The following is a 19,838-nucleotide window of genomic DNA, read 5'->3' as shown; positions in this document are numbered from 1 at the left end:
AATATCTTTTGTATTTATGGCCAACATCATCGTTCTTGTGTTGTTTTTCTCTTGAAAATTTCTGAGTGAAAACTGAAAAGATTTCCATCAGTCACTCAGACATATAGAGTAGACTATTAGTTGTGCCCTATGTTTATATAAAATATCTTAATTAATAATTTAGAAAAAGGAATAGGTTTGTACATGGTTTATCACCTGTAGTCCACATCCTAAAATCTTGAAAGATGATCTCCATGACCCTCTCAACATGGGAATAGATTTGGGTTCCCAGAAAACCACTGGTCAATAATTATGGTTGAGTTGAGAGCCAAAAAGCATCTTTTCTTAGTATATCTGAGCCAAAGTCATTATCACATTACAAAATGAAAATTATCCTAAAGGATGTCACTACAAATAATTTTAAGGACATGGTAGAAATTATCTTTCTCTCAATTACAATCTCATTTACATAGTACCAAGTGTAGAAGTGCATGTTGTTGCCATCTGAATCTTCACAAGTTGCTAATTTTCAAGAGACAAAGATTTTTAATTAAGCATTTCATATGGTTATATTTTCTCTCAGAAAATCTATTATACCTATTTCTGAATTATTCCTAATACTTGCCCTAGTTTGCAATGTACATTTATAAATAATCTGAATTTACTCTCAAGTAATACTCTACCACTTCACAGATCATACAGCTGCCTTATAACAAAATGCTCCCTATTCCTCCTTCCCATCTCATAACATTGCTGTCATTGGTTTCACTTATCCATAAGCTGTAATCACCTAATAAAATGTTGCTATGAATATTTTGGACACTTCTTATTAGATCATCTGAGAATCAGAAAAATTAGAAGGTTTACTTTACCTTCACTGTGTTCATTCTCTAACACTCTTCCTTTCTTATATAGATCTAAGTTCCTGACCTATATCATTTTATCTTGGAAAAAACTTCAGTTAACATTTCTTGCAAATCAGGTTTACTGGCAACAAAATCCCTAACTTTTGTTTTTGATTTATTTTGAGAAAGTCTATATTTTTTCTTTACTTTTGAAGGATAATTTTTCTGCATACAGAATTCTGGTTATTTTTTCCTTGTTTTCTTTTCAACCCTTCAAATATGTCACTCTGTTTGTTGCATGGTTTTTGAAGAAAATCTTTATCTAATTCTTACCTTCTCTATAGGTAGGTATTTTTTTTTATTCTCTGGCCTCATTCAAGATTGTCTCTCTCTCTCTCTTTTTTTATCCTGCATTTTGACTATGATATGCCTGTGTGTACATATTTTGATGTTTATCCTGCTTAGTTTTCTCTGAGCTTCCTATATCTCTGGTTTGGCATCTGCCATTAAACTTTGATGCTTTTAGTTATTAATTCAAGTATTTCTTCTCCTTTCTCTCCTTCTTCTTCTGGTATTCCTAATATGCATATGTCACATTATTTGTAAGTATCCCACAGTCCCTGGATGTTCTGTTAATTTTCTTTTGTTTTGCATTTCACGTTGGGATGTTTCTCTTGACATATATTCAAGTTCACTGTTTCTTTCCTCAGTTTTGTCCAGTCTGTTATTAAGCCCATCAAAGGCATTCATCATTTCTATTATGTTTTTAATTTCTAACATTTCCTTTCTATTATTTTTTAGTTTGCATCTCTTCACTTATATTACTCATCTATTTTGCATGTTACCCACATTTTTTATCTACACCCTCAACATACTGACTACAGTGATTTAAAATTTCATTCATGATAATCACAAAATCTCTGCCATAATGAGTCTGGTTTTGATAGTTGCTTTGTCTCTTCAAATCATGTTTTATTTCCACCTTTTAGCAAGCCTTTCATTTTTTATTGAAACCTGATGTGATAACAATAGTAGGAACTGAAGTAAAAGGGCTTTACCTATGTGTTTTTATTAACCAGCTAGGAATTATGCTGTGTTTAAATTTTTTTAACCTTTTATTTATTTTTGAGAGAAAGAGAGTGCAAGCAGGGGCAGAGCACAGAGAGGGGGAGACACAGAATCTGAAGCAGGCTCCAGGCTATGATTTGCCAGCACAGAGCCCAACATAGGGCTCAAACTTGTGAACCACAAGATCATGACCTGAGCCGAAGTTGGATGCTTAACCCAGGTGTCCCAAAGGCTGTGTTTAATGTTTGCCATAGCTGGAGGTATCAGAGGCTTCATTTTCTGATATCTCTATTTTTGTCTCTCTTTTTTTTTCTTTGGACTTCCCTTAACATTTCTTCTTAAATAGAATCTGTAACTTGCAGCTCTCATAGATGCATTTCATGTTATTATATCATAACCCTGTTGAAGTGATGATAGGTATTAAGGAGGAAAATCATTCTATAAATGTATGATCGGATCTCTCTTTTTTTTATAAACATTTAAAAAATTTTAATTTATGAAATATATTGCAGTATGGTTTTATGTTTCAATATGCATAGAAAAATACCTGGAAGAATACATATTAAATTGTTAACAGGTTACTGTGGGGGTATAGAATTAGGGAAGGGTGAGAGGAGAGCTGTTACTTTTAAATTCATATGGTTCTGTTATGTTTGAAATTTTACAATGAGAATTTATTACTTTTATAATAATCAAAACCAGATCTGGCTCTTTTTAATGATTCAGAGTACCTAAGTGTGAACCTTCAAAAGAGTTTCTTAGCCCCTTACCCCTCCCACCCCGTCCCATGTAAGACAGAAAGAACAGGGGGTCTTGAGCTGTTTAACTGTTCTTCTGATAGGTCACAGGAGGCTCTGGCAAAGTATTTTCCCTTAGGGGCAGGCCCTAACCACAGAATGATCTGGGCATATTTCAAAACTGATACTGTTTACTAAACATATTTTAGAATTTTTTTAATGCTTATTTAATTTTGAGAGAGAGAGAGAGAGAGAGAGAGAGAGAGAGAGAGAGTGAGAGTGAGCAGAAGAGGGGCAGAGAGAGAGGGAGACTCAGAATCTGAAGCATGCTCCAAGATCTGAGCTATGAGCACAGAGCCCAACACAGGGCTTGAACTCACGAACCGTGAGATCATGACCTGAGCTGAAATTGGACACTTAACCAACTGAGCTACCCAGGCTCCCCAATTAAGCACATTTTAGAATGGTTATTTTCTCTTCCCCCTGCCCAAAGCATGAGAGGATTTTTCTGTAATCTTTATTATGAGAACCTGGTGAGGCACTTGGAAGTAAAATTCACCAAAGTATGGAATCACTCCCCAAGACAGGGCCCCTAGATTTTACAAATGAAGCTACTTTACACTCAATCTCCAGCAACTCATCAGTTACTCTTTTAATGTTCCTACCAGTGGCTTTGGGTAGGGGTAAGTTGTGATTGTCTGTATCCTGTGTCTCCAGTGTTGTTAGGTTGACCGTTTGCCCTGTGACCTCAATTCTGTAGTCTATCTAAGAAGAGTTTGTTTGTTTTTTTCCTTACTGTTTAAGTGGGAGTGACAACTTCCAAACATTTTTTTATAAGGCAAAATGGAAACTGGCCAACTATTTTATATTATTTTTTATATTTTTAATGTATCTCAAATATTAGTGTTTGCTTTATTACTTACATTTTTGTATATTCTTTGTACTGAGAGAAAGAAATAGAACTGAATTTTTTCTTTTATCCTAAACATTATTTTTCCTTACTATGAAAATCTGTTGTCATGCACATTTTAATGCTGAGACAGCAGTATGAAAAGGGGGTGACAGGCAACTCTTTATCATTTGTTGAAAATATGAACTAGCAGATGGCATTTCCTCTTTTCTACATTTCATCATTCAGCAGAAAACAATTGAAAGCAAATGAGTTTAAATAGTTGGCATGCTCATTTCTGTGATAGTTATTTTTATGAGAACCAGAGCTTGTTGTAACATATTTAAAATACCATTTAATATTCATTTGGCATTCTAGTTAAGTCTGGTGTTTTCGTTTCACAAAATTATGAAAATAGCCTCATATTGATCTTCAATAGTTTTAGAAATGTAGTCAATGTATATAATATCACTTTGGAGCTTAATACCCACAGAATAAAATATATAGCTTGAAAACATCTTGGGTCAAGAAGTACATAGTGAAGCTAATGCAACTGAAACTTTAGGGTGCCTCTCTTGAAGGCCCAATTTCTCAGTTCTAGAAAGGGGTCTTAGTAATAAGTTTACCTAGTCACAAGTTTGTTTGAAATTGTAAAATGGGATATTTGACCATAATCAATTTGGACAACTGTCTTATTCCACTTTTATTCCTATCACTCTCTCCTTGTTTCCTATAGAATACCAGTGGACTAACAAAAGGTATTTTGTAGGTTTGTCTAAAGGGTAATTGAGTTGGGATATTTTTAGATTGAGTTTAGAAAGATATATTTGTGTAGTGTGTACTCACTCTGGCACATATCTAAGTAATTGCTAGCAATCTCATTTGTCAAGGGCATCCAGGAATATTCTTATCATGATAAGTTATTCTGGCCAGAGTCTATGTGTGTCCTATAGCACCCAGGACTGGAAACATGAAAGGCATGGGGGAGAAACAAAGTGTAAGATGTATTGACACCTGAAACTTATATTACACTGTATGTTTAACTGGGATTTTAATAAACAAATATATATATATATATATATATATATATATATATATATATATATATTTAGAGAGAGAGAGAGAGAGAGAGAGAGAGAGCGAGCAAGCATGCCAGGAACAAGTCTGTCGAAGATCTGCTAATCATCAGAATTATAAAATATACTAAATTGTTATTAAAATTATTAATGTATAAAAAGAAAACCCTTTTTCTTGACAGGAATATATTTGGAGTATTAGTTCTATCTATTGTTTAATAATGACTTATCCCAAATTTAGAAGCATAAAATGATAAGCACTTATTGTCTCACACAGACTCTGAGGGTCTGGGGTCCAAGAACAGTTTAGTTGTGTACTTGCTCTGGTCTCTCATGAATCTTCAGTCAAGACCTGATGGGGGCTGGAGGATCTGCTTCCAAAATGGTTTAATCATATGGCTGTTGGCAGGAGGCTTGAGATCCTCATTACTCAGGCCGCTCCACAGGCCTAAGTGAGTGTCCTTCTGACCCAGCTGCCAGTTTACCCCACAGAAAGTGATCTGAGAGAGCAATGAGGAAGTTGCAGTGCTTTTTATAACTTGTCCCCAAAGCACACTGCTTTTGCTTTATTCTAAGCTTTAACAGTGAGTCACTAAATCTGGCCCACACTCAAGGAAAAGGAAAGTACACTCCGTGTGTTGAATGGGAAGAATATCAAAGAATTTGTAAACATATTTTAAAAACACTACACTTGATATTAAAGCTCTCCTTTTTGATGTTTTGTGTGTGTGTGTGTTAGTTTCTTAGGGCTGCTATAACAAATTAGTACAAACTGGGTAGCTTAAAACAACAGAAGTTTATTCTGTCATAGCTCTGGAGGCTACATGTCCAAAATCAAGGTTTAGCAGCATCATGATCCAGGAAAGAACCCTTTCTTGCCTCTTCCTGGCTTCATTTGGCTCTGGGTGTTCCTTGACTTACAGATGCACCACTTCATCCTTTGCCTCTGTCTTCACATGGCCTTCCCACTAAGCCTGACTCCTCTATGTCTCTGGGTCTGAATCTCCTTCTTCCTCTCATAAACACAGTAGGCACTGCATTTAGGGCCTACACTAATGCGGTATAACCTCATCTTAACTTGCAAAGACTCAATTATATCTGTAAAAACCCAATTTCCAAATAAGAGCATATTCACAGGTACTGGGTATTAGGACTTGAACCTATCTTTTTGGGGAACATAATTCAACGCATTACAGATATCATGCATGATAGTGTTTACTAGAATTCCTTTTTGTAGAGCACATACCCTTAGGTAACACAAGGAGTGTCTATATAACTATAACAGTTCATATAAACAAGAAAAATGGTGGGGTGCCCGGGTGGCTCAGTTAAATGTCAGACTTCAGCTTAGGTCATGATCTCACTAGTCGTGAGTTCCAGCCCTGCATCCAGCCCTGCCAAGAGCTCAGAGCCTGGAGTCTGCTTCTGATTCTGTGTGTCTGGCTCCCTCTGCCCCTTCCCCACTCGTGCAGTCTCTCTCTCTCTCTCTCTCTCTCTCTCTCTCTCTCTCTCTCTCTCTCTCTCAAAAATAAATGAACATTAAAACAATTTAAAAAAAGATAATTGGTGACCATTTCCAAATTTAACAATTCTAAGAATTTATATGAATTTACCAATAATGTGCTATGCAGTTGAAACTTTTCGGAACTGTCAAAAAATATTTTTAAAAAGTTTTTTGATCAACAGTGCCAGAGGAAAGATCTCTTTTCTATTATTTTTATGTAAAATAGTGTATTAAAATTATCCTGTAAGAACAAAGAGCATGAAGTAAAAAATATAGGAAAAAAGATTATAGAATTATCAAGTATATAATTAATATAAAATTACTCTGGCTTTTATTTTATTTTATCTTTTGGTCTTGAGATATTGTGGTGCTTTATAACTTGTGATTTGTTGTTACTATTTTATTGGCAAATAAATATGAACTTATTGGTCTAATTTTATATTCATTTTCTTAAAGGAAGGTCTCTCAAGTGATATACACCTATAAACCTACAATATTAAATCTGATTGGCTCCTACTTGGCATGTGTATGAAATTGGTTTTATAGAAAGTTTTCAGTTAGAGAGGTCAACATAATAGGAATTTAAGGGCACCTGGGTAGCTCAGTTGGTGAAACATCTGACTGCAGCTCAGGTCATGATCTCGCGGTCTATGAGTTCGAGTCCCACATTGGGCTCTGTGCTGACAGCTTGGAGCCTGAAGCAAGCCTGCTTCGGATTCTGTGTCCCCCCACCCCCGCCCTTCCCCTGTTTGTGAACTCTCTCTCTCTCTCTCTCTCTCTCTCTCTCTCTCTCTCTCTCTCTCTTCCCCCCCTCAAAAATAAATAAATAATTGCTAAAGTTTTTTTAAAAAGATAGGAATTTAAATGCACTTTGGTTAAAACATTGGTTTTAACATTTGGTTTAACATTGTTAAAATTACATGAATCAATTTTTGAACTAGCAGTATTCTATATGCTAGTAGTCACTTTTAAAGAATGATTTAAGAAAATGAATTAGTGTGAGAAACCTAGAGAACTCACCTGATTTTTTTTTCATTGTTAAATGCCAGGCCCTTGATAATGTTTTCTTTCACAGAAACATTTAACAAGCTAAATAGTTAATAATTATAAAATCCTTGAAACTATAAACATTTAAAGGTGACATAAAATAATCTTGCCTTATGAATGTGATTTTTCAAGGAAGTGTCCTTTCAGAATGCTTAAAGAATAATTTTACAAAAGTGATTGATAGATGTAAGAATTAATTTTTTTCCAACGTTTATTTATTTTTGGGACAGAGAGAGACAGAGCATGAACGGGGGAAGGGCAGAGAGAGAGGGAGACACAGAATCGGAAACAGGCTCCAGGCTCTGAGCCATCAGCCCAGAGCCTGACGCGGGGCTCGAACTCACGGACCGCAAGATTGTGACCTGGCTGAAGTCGGACGCTTAACCGACTGCGCCACCCAGGCACCCCATATAGATGTAAGAATTTAAATAGAGAGGAAACTGCAAAGATTTTTCCAAGGAAATGTGACCATTCATAGTCAGATTTAGGCTATGGTATTATGTAATATTAGATAGATTATCTGTCTATACATAGATACTATCTATACTACAGATTCTGTCTACTTATAGATAATATCTACCTGTCTATCTAGTATTATGTGTGTGTATGCATGTTTGTATATAGTATTGTGTTAATAGCATTATTGGATTTACATCCTATGTTTACATGATTTGCATGGGGGTATGTCTGGGAATTTTGTTATTTTTATGCTACTTAACACATTTGAACATTTAAATGTGAATAATTACTTAGCAAATTGCATGGATTTTTTATCTTTTTCTTAAAGTGTAGAGTGTGGGTATGCTGTTGTACCAAAGTGATCCAACTTATCTGCAAAGTAGAAAGAATGCATTGGGTTCTTCTATAAAAATTGCACATATTATTCCTTCTGAAAGCTGTTGTAAGCACCATAAATAACAGGAATGTAGAACTTGAATAAAATGGGTAACACCTAGCCCAGAGACTTAGTGCAGGTGGAGAAACAATATGTTCATACCCAAATTATATGAAAATAAAATTCCCTCAACTCCTGAGTGCATGATCCCCCTAAGACTTCCAACTTCAGACTGTTTTCACTCATTTTCAAAAGAGTGATAGAAATAACTACTTCACAGTATTGTTAGAGAAACTAGGAGTAAAAATGTCTAGACAATATTTGTCATGTTTTCTGATGTCTTGTTGACCCTCAAAAAATTCTAATCTAGTAGGCATTGTATACATTTCTTTGTGGTTTATTTCTCTATCAAGATGTCTTGTATAGATGGTGAACCTTAGTATAGATGGTGAACCTTAGGAATACAGGAGGCAGTGCAACTGTATTAACCTAAATTCTGATTCCATACCAGAAGCTTGAGAGTAGTGGAAGAGGATGGTGTTAAATATATGTAAAAAAGTCACACAGTATGTTCTCATGTAAAAGTGGAAGAAACTAGATGTGCAACTGAGCCAACAGATATACCATTAATACAAAGCAACATGGAGATATATTTTTAATGATAAACAGCTTCTTTTCCCTCTCAGTTTTTGTATTCATTTGAGTAGTGAGTAGCAAAACAATGCCTGTGAATGGGAAAAAAAAAACATTAAAATTAATTGATAGTTAAAGAGTGTATTAGACCTATGATTAAATAGATAGAAATTTAAAACTGTCAATTTTCACAGAAATCTGATTAAATGCAAATTGAAAGGGGGAAAAAACAGAATAAAGAAATAAAAGAAAAAGCCTTTGTAACGGAAGATCATAGAGGTTTTAAAGATAGAAAGGCCAGTTAGGTCATCTTATCATCTCCTTGAGAATTTAAAATCACATCCGCTGCATTGACTAGAATGTCTTGAAAAGACTATTTTTTCAAGGACCCAAGAGATGGAAAACCCTTGACATTGCCTTTGAGAGTCAGTTTTATCATCTGAACTCCCACTTTGAAAATTTACTTAAATATACTTTCTTCTCCTCCAAAATTTCAAGTTGGCACCAAATTTAGAATTTAATGAAATATATTTTATGTTTAAAATTAAATGTTGTATTTAAGATGTGGGGATGTACTGTAACAGTGATAGCTAACATCAACAAATGTACACAAGCACGTAATATAATCTGGGCAAAGGACTGTTTGAGGCATATTATTGACTGAACCCTCACAGCAGGAGGGAGAGGAAAGGAGATAGCCTTACCCACATTTTACAGATAACACTTGAATGAGATAACAGACTTGTTCACATAATAGAGATTAGCAAGCCCTGGATCCATGATTCAAACTCAAGTCAGCCTGGTTTAATGGATAGTTTTTGTAAATTGACATGAAACTGAAACTTTCTGTGACAGCAACTTTCTTTATCAGTGATTACTTTCAGCTGTCTTCACATTTCTGCCTCAGAATGATACCATACGCTGTGACAGATATGCAAAAACCACTTGAATAGAAGAGGAAAATTAAAATAAAACATTATAATAAAGAAAAGGCTCTACAAAGCTGATGTAGTGAATAGCTCCTTAGTGAAAGAACAATATTAGCACGTTCTTTCACAGACATTTCAGAAAAAAAAAAATTTGTTTTGAAAGTTTCTGTGCTTAAATAAACATAAATGCGAAAAATGAAGAATTTCTTTCCTCTCGCTAAATTTCACTTATTTATGGACCACAGTATGGTCAATTTCTATAAATGTTTCTGAATAAAAGAATAGGTTTGTTTCATAAATTGAATTCACCATTCAGTATATTTGCAATAGATCATGTTTGTTATTTGGCTTGTTAATATCTTATTTCCTCATTCATTACTTGTTTTTATATTGATTATCTACAGAAATTGTAGCAGGATTCTCCCACAGAGAGTTGAGACACTGAGTCTTTTCTTTCCAGGAAGCAACTTTATTTGTGCCCACACAGGCTCAGAGGGTTTGTATGGGCAAAAATTGAGCCCCGAATGCCACGTGGTGTAGCCTTGTATACATTTTCTACTTTTTTGTCTTCCGTATATGGGCAACATATAGACACAGAGTCTGATTGAGTGGTCTCATGTTAGAGTCCTGAGGGATGTCATGTATGCACTAGCCAGGTTGCCTTCCCATATCTTGAGGTCTTTTCTCACCATAATCCTTAGGGAGGGAGCTATACCACAAAATGTGTTAAAATCTCTTATTACATTTATAGATTTTTATGATTTTCCTTTTTATCACCAACTTTTACTTTAAAATTTTAAGTGTGTATTAGTTGCCAGCATGATGTATTCTCCTTGTAAACCTTCATCATTGTGAAAACTGTTTATTTTGTAGCAATGTTTGCCATGCATTATCAAACTCTAACTTCTAAATATTAATATAGGGAGACACATTTTTATGATATTTTTGTTATATTTTGTCCATCCTTTTATTTCATCTTTTTTGTCTTTGTTTTTGATGTGTCTCATAAACAGCATATAGTTGAACGTATTTACTCCAATTTGTTAATATTTAACTGAAGCACATAGCCCTTTTCTTTCATTTGATGTAAGTACTTCCATGTCAGAGTTTAAATCTAAAATCTTATTTTGTCTACCTGTTGTACTGATTCTGTTCCTTTAACATTTTTAAATAAAAATTAATGAATTTTTTTAATCTTTTTTTTCTCATTCTAGAATTTTAGGCTGCAAATTCTAATTCTCTTAGTGTTAATCTAGAAGTGACACCATCCTTCTTACTTTATCAAACCTTAGAGTTAAATAAATTTTTTATGTTCCTATCTTAAATTAAAAGTACTTAGTAACATTTTTTCCAGTTAATTAACTCCTTTTTTTCAGTTAATTCACTTTTGACCAGTATTTCATTGTCTGTCATTTTAACTTAATCTCTATTTAACTAAAACTATTTATGTTTATTATCATTTTACGTGGAATTTTTTTATTCACAATTGTTAACATTTTTATGATTTTCTTATCATTTCAGACTTACTGTTGATTACTGCATTTTTTTTTCTTTCTCTAGGATTTGGTTTAGTGAATATCTGTGATAAATGTTTTCCTTGAAAATATTTATTTTTCTCTCATAATAAAATATTTTATAATCATTTCATAATAAAATGTTTTCCAGAGTATGTAATTAAGCTCATTGAAGATATGAGCTTTTTCCCTTTCCTCTTTCTTTTCTCTTAATTATTCTTAGGATTTCTGGTAATCCATAATTTGTGGATCATTTGCATCAATAACAGAAAGTTTTCTGTTATTATCTTTTTAAATATAGCCTTTACATCTTTCTCCCGCCCCCCAGCCTTCTGAGTCTCCAATCCAATACATGTCACACATTCCCATTTTACACTTCACATTTTATACACTCTTCTGTATTTTCTTTTTTAAATCTCTCCATTCTGCATTCTGGATTTTTTTTATCTTCTAATTTATTTCACTGTGTCCTACGATGTCCAGTATGCTGGCAAATACATTGTGTTGACATTTAAATTTTTGTCATTTTATTTTTTATTTATAGAAGATTGGTTTGGTTCTTCTTTGCTATGTCATATTTTACGTTTACCTGTTATTTTACAGCTATTTTCAGGTTTGCCATTTGTTTCTTTAAACATATTAAGCATAATCCATATTCGCTAATTCTAGACCTGGCCTATACAGTATTCTATTTATACTCTCTTATATTGGCTATTCTTCCACATTTTGCCTCTCTTTTCTTTTCTTTTTATTTTTTTGTACTGTTTACACATCACTGTTGAGAAACAACTATGTATGGTTATTTACAAAGTCCTAGAGTGAATGTGCTCTCCTGCGGTGATATTTTGTGTTAGTTCTACCATGTGCCTGTGGGTGCTCCCAGGCAATCAAGTTCTCAGTTGAAACTGTCCAAACTTGCCTAGGTTATGCATACTTGCAATGCATGGGCATATGAGGACAGGCCCAGGTATCCTTCTCTATAATACCTTAAGTTTGGGGAGTGGCAATGGGAGGGCCCTACTTTTAGATCTAGTTCATTCTTATACTTACCCTAAGGATGTGGATATTTGGGCTTTCCAGTTAAGATGAAGAGTATCTTATATGATTCTGATGAGGTTTTTGGGGTGACAGTGGGGTTCATGGGGTCTGGAGCCAACGGCCAAGAAAGAATTCTTAAAGACGTCTTTGGTGCAAAAAGGTGATTTTATAAAAGCACAGGGATGGGATCCATGGGCAGGAAGAACTACACTGGGATTGTGAAAAGTGGCTCCTTATATACTATGTGGGTCTGGGGGGGGGGGTAAAGTCAAAAGGGAAGTTTTCAAAGAGATTTTCATATGCTAAAGACTCACAGATTACTGGAGACCTAGCTATTGTCAAGCTAAGGTTGTTTTCCCTCTAGCAAAGTGTTAACATTAAGACAATAGGGAGTTCCTGGAGAAGTGGTTTATTCTGCCCAAGTATTTGTCAGTGTGCTGCAGGTTATAAGGAAATTTAATTTTATTTGCCATTTCCTTCTTGTGTTTGTTTCCCACATCACTATAGAGGGGTAATGTTGGGGCTCCAGGAAACTGAGTCTTCAGGTTTCTGGAGATTAGGCTATTGATCAGGTTGCCTTTTTTCTTATAATTTACTAAGATATTTGTAAACTGATGGAGACTCATGTCCTGCATGACTGTGATCTTTATCAGTTAACCAACCGTTTGTTTTCTTTCTTTTGTTTTTGGACAGCCAGGACGGCCTGAGGAATATCACACATATCCCACCTGGGATGGGGGTGGGGGTGTGGTAGCTGTACTTTGCCCTCAGCCTGTCCTGTGCTCCCTTATCACAGCTATCTCAGGCCTATTTTAATAGTTGATATTATACTAGTGTATGTGATGAAATTTTGGAATGATGGGGGCGTTCTTGGGGTCTGGGGCTGATGGCCAAGAAAGAATTCTTGAAGATGTCTTTGGTGCAAAAAGGTGATTTTATTAAAGCATGGGGTCAGGACCTATGGGTAGGAAGAGGTACAGTGGGGTCGTGACGGGTAATTCATTATATACTCTCAGGCTGTATTTGGCACTCTATCACTTCTGTGACGTTCTGTTGCCAAGCCAGTTTTACAAACAGCCCAGATTAAAGAGCCAGGAAAATAGATTCTATGTCTTAATGAGACAAGCTGCAAATATTTTGGCTACAGAGAGAACTGAAGGATTAAGGTCATTTTCCAAAATAACACACACACACACACACACACACACACACACACACACACTAATATTTTTTATTGTTTTTGGTGAGATGATTTGAATAACTTAAGTTAATACTTTGTCTTTTATGTGTGCATTTTTTTCTTCATTCCTTTCTACTTTCTCATTTTTCTTCTCTTCTTCTTATTTCCATCTCTATACTCTTAGATCAGTGTTGAAAGCTTATATTCTCAAATATTTCTACAAAGCTCCAATCATTAATTTATCCTATCCAGTCCTCTCTATTCTTTTTCCTCTGGCCTCTTAAATTTGGGTTTTATCTTTTTTCTAGTGAGAAATTACTTATTAACTGTCTATTCTCTCTCTATGTCTAATAAACAAAAATAAATATGTTTGGTCCTGGTTCTTTAACAGCTGGAAATATTTTCAAGGACAGGAACCACATGGTCTTTTGTCAGGCCCCATTATGTTTTGAAAGTTCTCTGAATACCAATGACTAACAGTTGACTTAGTTATGCAGAGACTAACAAATAATTTGAGATTTACAAAGGTGTCAGCTAAACTTCCTGGATTAATTTAAATCAAACAATCCTGGAAGCATTCATTTGCATTCATTGATTTCTGAATAAAGCCATTACTATCTGTGCCATTTTCCCCCCTAATAAGGTGGTAAGTTCAATGTATTGTTGAAAGGGCTGATTGATTTAAAGCAGAACAGCAAAAGGTTTATGTTATGAGCCATCTGTCTGAAGAAGTCAATACAGCCCAAAGCTTGGTTTTATTTTTGTTTGGATGCTCCTACTTAAAAGAATCAACATACACCAGGGAAGGAAAGATAGATCTATAGACTCTGGTATTCAAGATGTCCTTATAATAGTTTTAGGACTAATTTGGCATCCAGTCAACAAAAGTCACATTAGAGATTGATGCAAAAAACCTCATATATCTGAAAGTAAAACTAAGTTAGATAAATGAATAAAATTTTTATACCAAAACAGCTGAATTATCAAGAAAATAGAAAATATTTCAACCTTGCAAAAATATCAGAGAAATTGCATGGTATAATGATCATACTATACATTAATAGATCTCTAAGTGCTAGACACTGTGATAATGCTACATGATATATACCAAATCATTTACATTTTAGGATAACACTCAAAATATTATTATCACCATGATTTTAAATATTCCAACTGAAATTTAAGCAGATTTAGTAATGATTCCCCAAGCACGTGGTCAGTTCATGGGGCCCTGAATTAAATGTAAAGATTCTATCTTCAGACCCCTATGGATTAAATTATAGTCGCCCAGGATTAAGGTCCAGCAAACCATGTATTAGCTTTATCAACATGAGTATGCTATTTACACTTCCTGGTTTTAAATTTTCTCACTTACATAGTGGTGATGATAATAAATGCATAAATAATTTACAATGGGCCAAATATTTTATATGCATTGCCTCATCTAATTTTAATGTCCCCTTTTATGAACTGTCAAAGAAATTGGCAAGTTCACCCAGCTGAGAGAATGTGGAGTAAGGAGTCAAACCTAAACCATCCCACTCTGGGAACCATGTCAGGATACAGCTATCTTGGTGTAGCTATGGAAATTTGTGAGGATGAAATAAAACATTCAAAATTCCTTATAGTATGTAAAATGCTACATCGATCAAGTATTTTTTATCAACTTTAACTAATAATTGTCTTTCTGGAAGCCTTTGTTTTTTGTCTAAATATCTATTATTTTTATTAACAAATACAGTCATCATTCCACACATAGTGCCCTGTTTAATTAAAATTGAAAAAAAATACAAATGTTATTTTTTTTAAGTTTGAAGAGAAGCTATTTTATTCTTTTCTACATTTCCATCCTTTCTGGCAGTTCAGCTTACAAGAGACAACTCTGTAAATCCCTTGGCTTATTTCATCCTTTAATTATCAAATGAAACTGGAAATCATTTGTTTCTTGAGAAGTCTATACTAGTGGACCATATATAAGAGCTTATATCATGAGCACTTGATACAAAACTTCACACTCCTACTAAATTTAAGTCTTCTCCCTTCATGAATACTAGCCATATAATGAGTTTTACACTAAATAAACACTGTGTATACTTCTTGGAGCATAGCATTTTCTGAGAACATTAATGAAGGCACTGTCAAAGCTTAAAAATGGATGGTAGAAGAACTCGGGTTTAGGATAGTTGGAGGGGAAAACTTGAAATGGACAGAGAATATTCATAGCTGAAATCCTTGCCTTGGAAACCTTATCTACGGTCAGGTACCTTGAGTAGAATTGACCGTAGAAGTCACAAAACCAATTGGAATTGGAGTGCAGTGAAGCCTGTGACATGGAAGAGGATGATTCTAATGCAACCAAAAATAGTCTGGTTACGACAGTTAAAGGATAATTTTTTTTCCTATGGTTGAAATAGTACATTATTGACAATTGAGGGGTGGGGCACAGCTGTGCAAAGTCAGTAATTGCCTCTGAAATGGAAAGTGAATGTTTCAGCAAGATAAAGTATTTGCATTTAAATAAGAAAAAATCAAGTCAGCACTATCTTTGGATTGGGCTTTCTGAACATTGCTTATATTCTATGTTTTTCTTGTTTAAGAGTTGTTTTTTTCAGCTAACTGTAGAGATAAGCATCATAAAAACAAATTCAATGATGTGATTCTGTATCATTCTCATATTTTGGAGTAGTGGATTTGGGGAATAAGTAAAGATGGATGCAGAGAGAAAATAAGATGCTAATTTACCAAGACAACTGACAAAGAAACATTCTAGAATGATTATTGTACTCCAAGAAAATAGACTGTTACAATGATCAATATGCATGCTATTTGTGTGATGATACTTCTTCTCCCTTTTAAAAATCTCATGTGAAACTCATACATATGAGTTCTTTCCATAAATGCAAATTATGATTTTATTTACATATTAGATAAAGGGAATATATTTACATTAAGTGACTAAAACCAAAAACTGCAAGCCTGTGAGAACCATTAGTATTTATGATGTGTGTGTGTGTGTGTGTGTGTGTGTGTGTGTGTGTGTGTATTTCAAAATTATAACTATGAAAGACATTAATTCAACCAAGCAAAATGCTGGATCATCAAATGATGCTATTCAATATGTAATGTATCAAGTTGATAACTAGATTTGAGAATTTTCAGCATTCAGAATATTTGACCATTCTGTTTAGGTAAAATATTTTCAGTTCTAACTCAATATCTACCTGTTGTCAATGTAAATTTGAAGTGACATATGCAAATATTTATATCTTAATGCTCTAACAGAGTATTTAAAATGGGGAAATAAAAATTATCAGATTATATCAAAAAGTGTATTTGTATGAGTGCTCCATTTTTTGAAGAAAAAGGAGAAATATTTAAAAATAATATTTGATTAATTATTTTAAAGATAGCTTATCAAACATGGATTCCTAATCTCTTAGAAGAATAGAAAACTGTTGCTATTATTTTTGCATTTTTCAAAGGAAAATATTCCATATTGCTGGAAAACAAGAGAAAGTACCAAGAGTAGAAGAGAAAGAATGATAAACATGCAGAAGTTATTGAAGAAGATTGGGTTCACATCTACTTGTGACTCTCAAGAAGAGGTGAATCAGCAAGAGCTACTGGTTTTCCTTGCTGGAATAACATATTCTATCAAAACTATAAAAAGAAACAAGGACTTAGGATAAAATAATATTTATGTTCCAGTGAATTTTTTAAATTCCAGAGGATGTCTTTTGAGGTCATCTCATTCTGATTGGATGAAAGCTAGTTAGAACTCTTTAGATTATAGATAACTGATAGCAGTACAAAATAACAAAATAACTCTTATGTATAAACAGGCAAATTCTGTTCTATCCAATAGAGATTCAATTGGCTTCCCTTCCCTGGGGAACAGTTTTGCTCTATTTGCATATTCACTTAAGTATTCCTGATCTTTAAATGTGTCCCTTATCAGATTAGAGAGATTTTACATTCAAAGCAAAATTGAGCAGAAAGTAGAGTTCTACATAGTCTCTGTCCCCATATGTAAACTTCCCTGCTATTGACATCCCTTACCACAGTTGTACATTTGCCTCAATTGATGAACCTGCATTGACATATCATTATCACTCTAGGTCCATTGTTTTCATTAACCTTCACTCTTGGTGTTACACAGCCTATGGGTTTTGAAAATTGTATAATGACATGTATCTACTACTACTGTAGTATCATACATGCCCTAAAAGTTCTGCGTTCTGCCTATTGACACTGCCCTTCTTTCTTACGCAGGCAACCACAAATCTTTTTGCTACTTCCAGTTTTGTCTTTTCCAAAACATCATGTGATTGGAATTGTATAGTATTCCAATACAGTATTTTTTGATTGCCTTCTTTCACTTAGCAAATGTGTAGTTAAGTTTTGTCCTGGTCTTTTCATAGTTTGGTAGCTCATTTCTTTTATCACTGAATTTTATTTTATGGATATACCACACAGCTTATTTACCCATTCACAGATTAAAGGACATCTTGTTGCATCCAGTTTTAGAAAATTATGAAGAGTTCTGCCATGAACATCCATGTGTAAGTTCTCGTGGGGACACACATTTTCATCTCATTTCGTTAAATAACTAGGACCATGATTGTTGGGTCTTGTGGTGAAATTATGTTTAGTTTTGTAAGAAACTGCCAAAGTATATTCCAATGTGACTATACCGTTTTGCATTTCCACCAACAATGAGTGAGAGTTACATTACTCTACATCCTCACCAGCATTTGGTTTTGTCAGTATTCCATTTTGTCTATTCTGGGAAGTGTTCAGTGGTATGTCATTGTTAGTTTTACAATTTCTTAATGAGATAAAATGTTGAACATCTTTTCATATGCTAGCTTACCATCTATATGTCTTGTATGGTGAAATATCTATTCAAGTCTTTTGCCTATTTCTTATTGTTGGGTTTTAAAAGTTTTTTATGTATTTTGGATAAAAGTCATTTATATGATGTACTTTTGCAAATATTTTTCTCTGGTCTGTCATTTGTTTTCTTATTCTCTTGACATTGTCTTTTACAGAGCAGAATCTTTAAATTTTCATGAAATCCAGCTTATCAGTTGGTTCTTTCATAGATCAGGTCTTTGGTGTTATATCTAAAAAGTCTTTGCCTTATTCAAGGTATTCAAATTTTCTCATGTTATCTCCTAGAAATTGTATAGTTTTTCATTTTTTTTTTTTTGAGAGAGAGAGAGCACAAGTGGGGGGAGAGGCAGAAGGAGAAAGAGAGAGGAGAAAGAGAGAGAGAGAGAGAGAGAGAGAGAGAGAGAGAGAGAGAGAGACTCCACGCCTAGCACGGAGCCTAATGCAGGGCTCCATCTCATGACTGTTCATTTCTGATATTAATACTCTGTGTCCTCTCTTATTCTTAGAGCCTGGCTAGAGGTTTATCGACTTTATTGATTTTTGCAAAGAATCAGCTTTTGGGTTTGTTGATTTTTCTCTGCAGATTTAGTGCTTTCATTTCCATTGATGTCTGTTCTAACTGGGACTATTTTAATTATTATTCAATTTAATATTAATATCAATTAATTGATTAATATATATGGAGTAATATTTAATTTAATATTAATCATTTTATTTTCTTTATATATTTTTTAGAAACTCTCATATTTTCCATAGTGATTGAACTCTCAACCATTTTCCATAGTGGTTAAACCAATTTATATTCCCACTAACAGTGCACAAAGGTTCTCTTTTTTTCATGTCCTCACCAATACTTGTTATTTTTTCTCTTTTTGGTAATTACCTTTCTAACAAGTGTGAGGTGATATCTCATTTTGGTTTTAATTTTAATTCCCTGATGATTAGTGATGTTGAACATTTTTTCCTGTACCTCTTGGCCATCTGTGTGTGTTCTGTCAATCCCTTTGTCTTTTTGTAATTGTTTTTGTTTTGTTTTGTTTTTGTTTTGCTATTGAGTTATATGAGTTATTAATGTTTTTTTGAGTTATTGATGTATTTTTATATTAACCACTTAGATATTGATTTTTCAAATATTCTCCCCCATTCATAGGTTGCCTTTTCATTATGTGCTTTTTCCTTTGCTGTGCAGAAGCTTTTTAGTCTGATGTAGTCCCACTTGTTTATTTTTGCTTTTGTTACTTTTGCTTTTGTTGTCAATTCGAAAATATCATTGCCAAGAACTTCATCAAGGAGCTTACCGCCTGTGTTTTCTTCCAGGAGTTTTATGGTTTCGGGTCTTATATTCAAGTCTTTAATCCAGTTTGAGTTTTGTTGTTGTTGTTGTTGTTTGCAGATTGTATTTTATTTTAGGACATGTGCAGAGAAACTGTTGGCTTTTACTTTTTATACCTCAGCAACAACGGATGATAGCAGAAAGAAGCAACAGTAGCTCTTCTATGTGCCAGACAGTGTTTTCTGCACATTATTCAGTTAATTTTCACAACAACCACAAGCAGTAAATATGATTATTGTTCCACTTTATAGATGAAGAAACTGAGGAATAGATTATGTGATATGTTCAAGGTCAGATATGTGCAATCCTGGTGCTTCCAGGATTTATCCTGGCTA

The sequence above is a fragment of the Acinonyx jubatus genome, chromosome A3 (genome assembly GCF_027475565.1).
Source record: "Acinonyx jubatus isolate Ajub_Pintada_27869175 chromosome A3, VMU_Ajub_asm_v1.0, whole genome shotgun sequence".
NCBI lineage: Eukaryota > Metazoa > Chordata > Mammalia > Carnivora > Felidae > Acinonyx > Acinonyx jubatus.
This window is presented reverse-complemented; position numbering follows the sequence as displayed.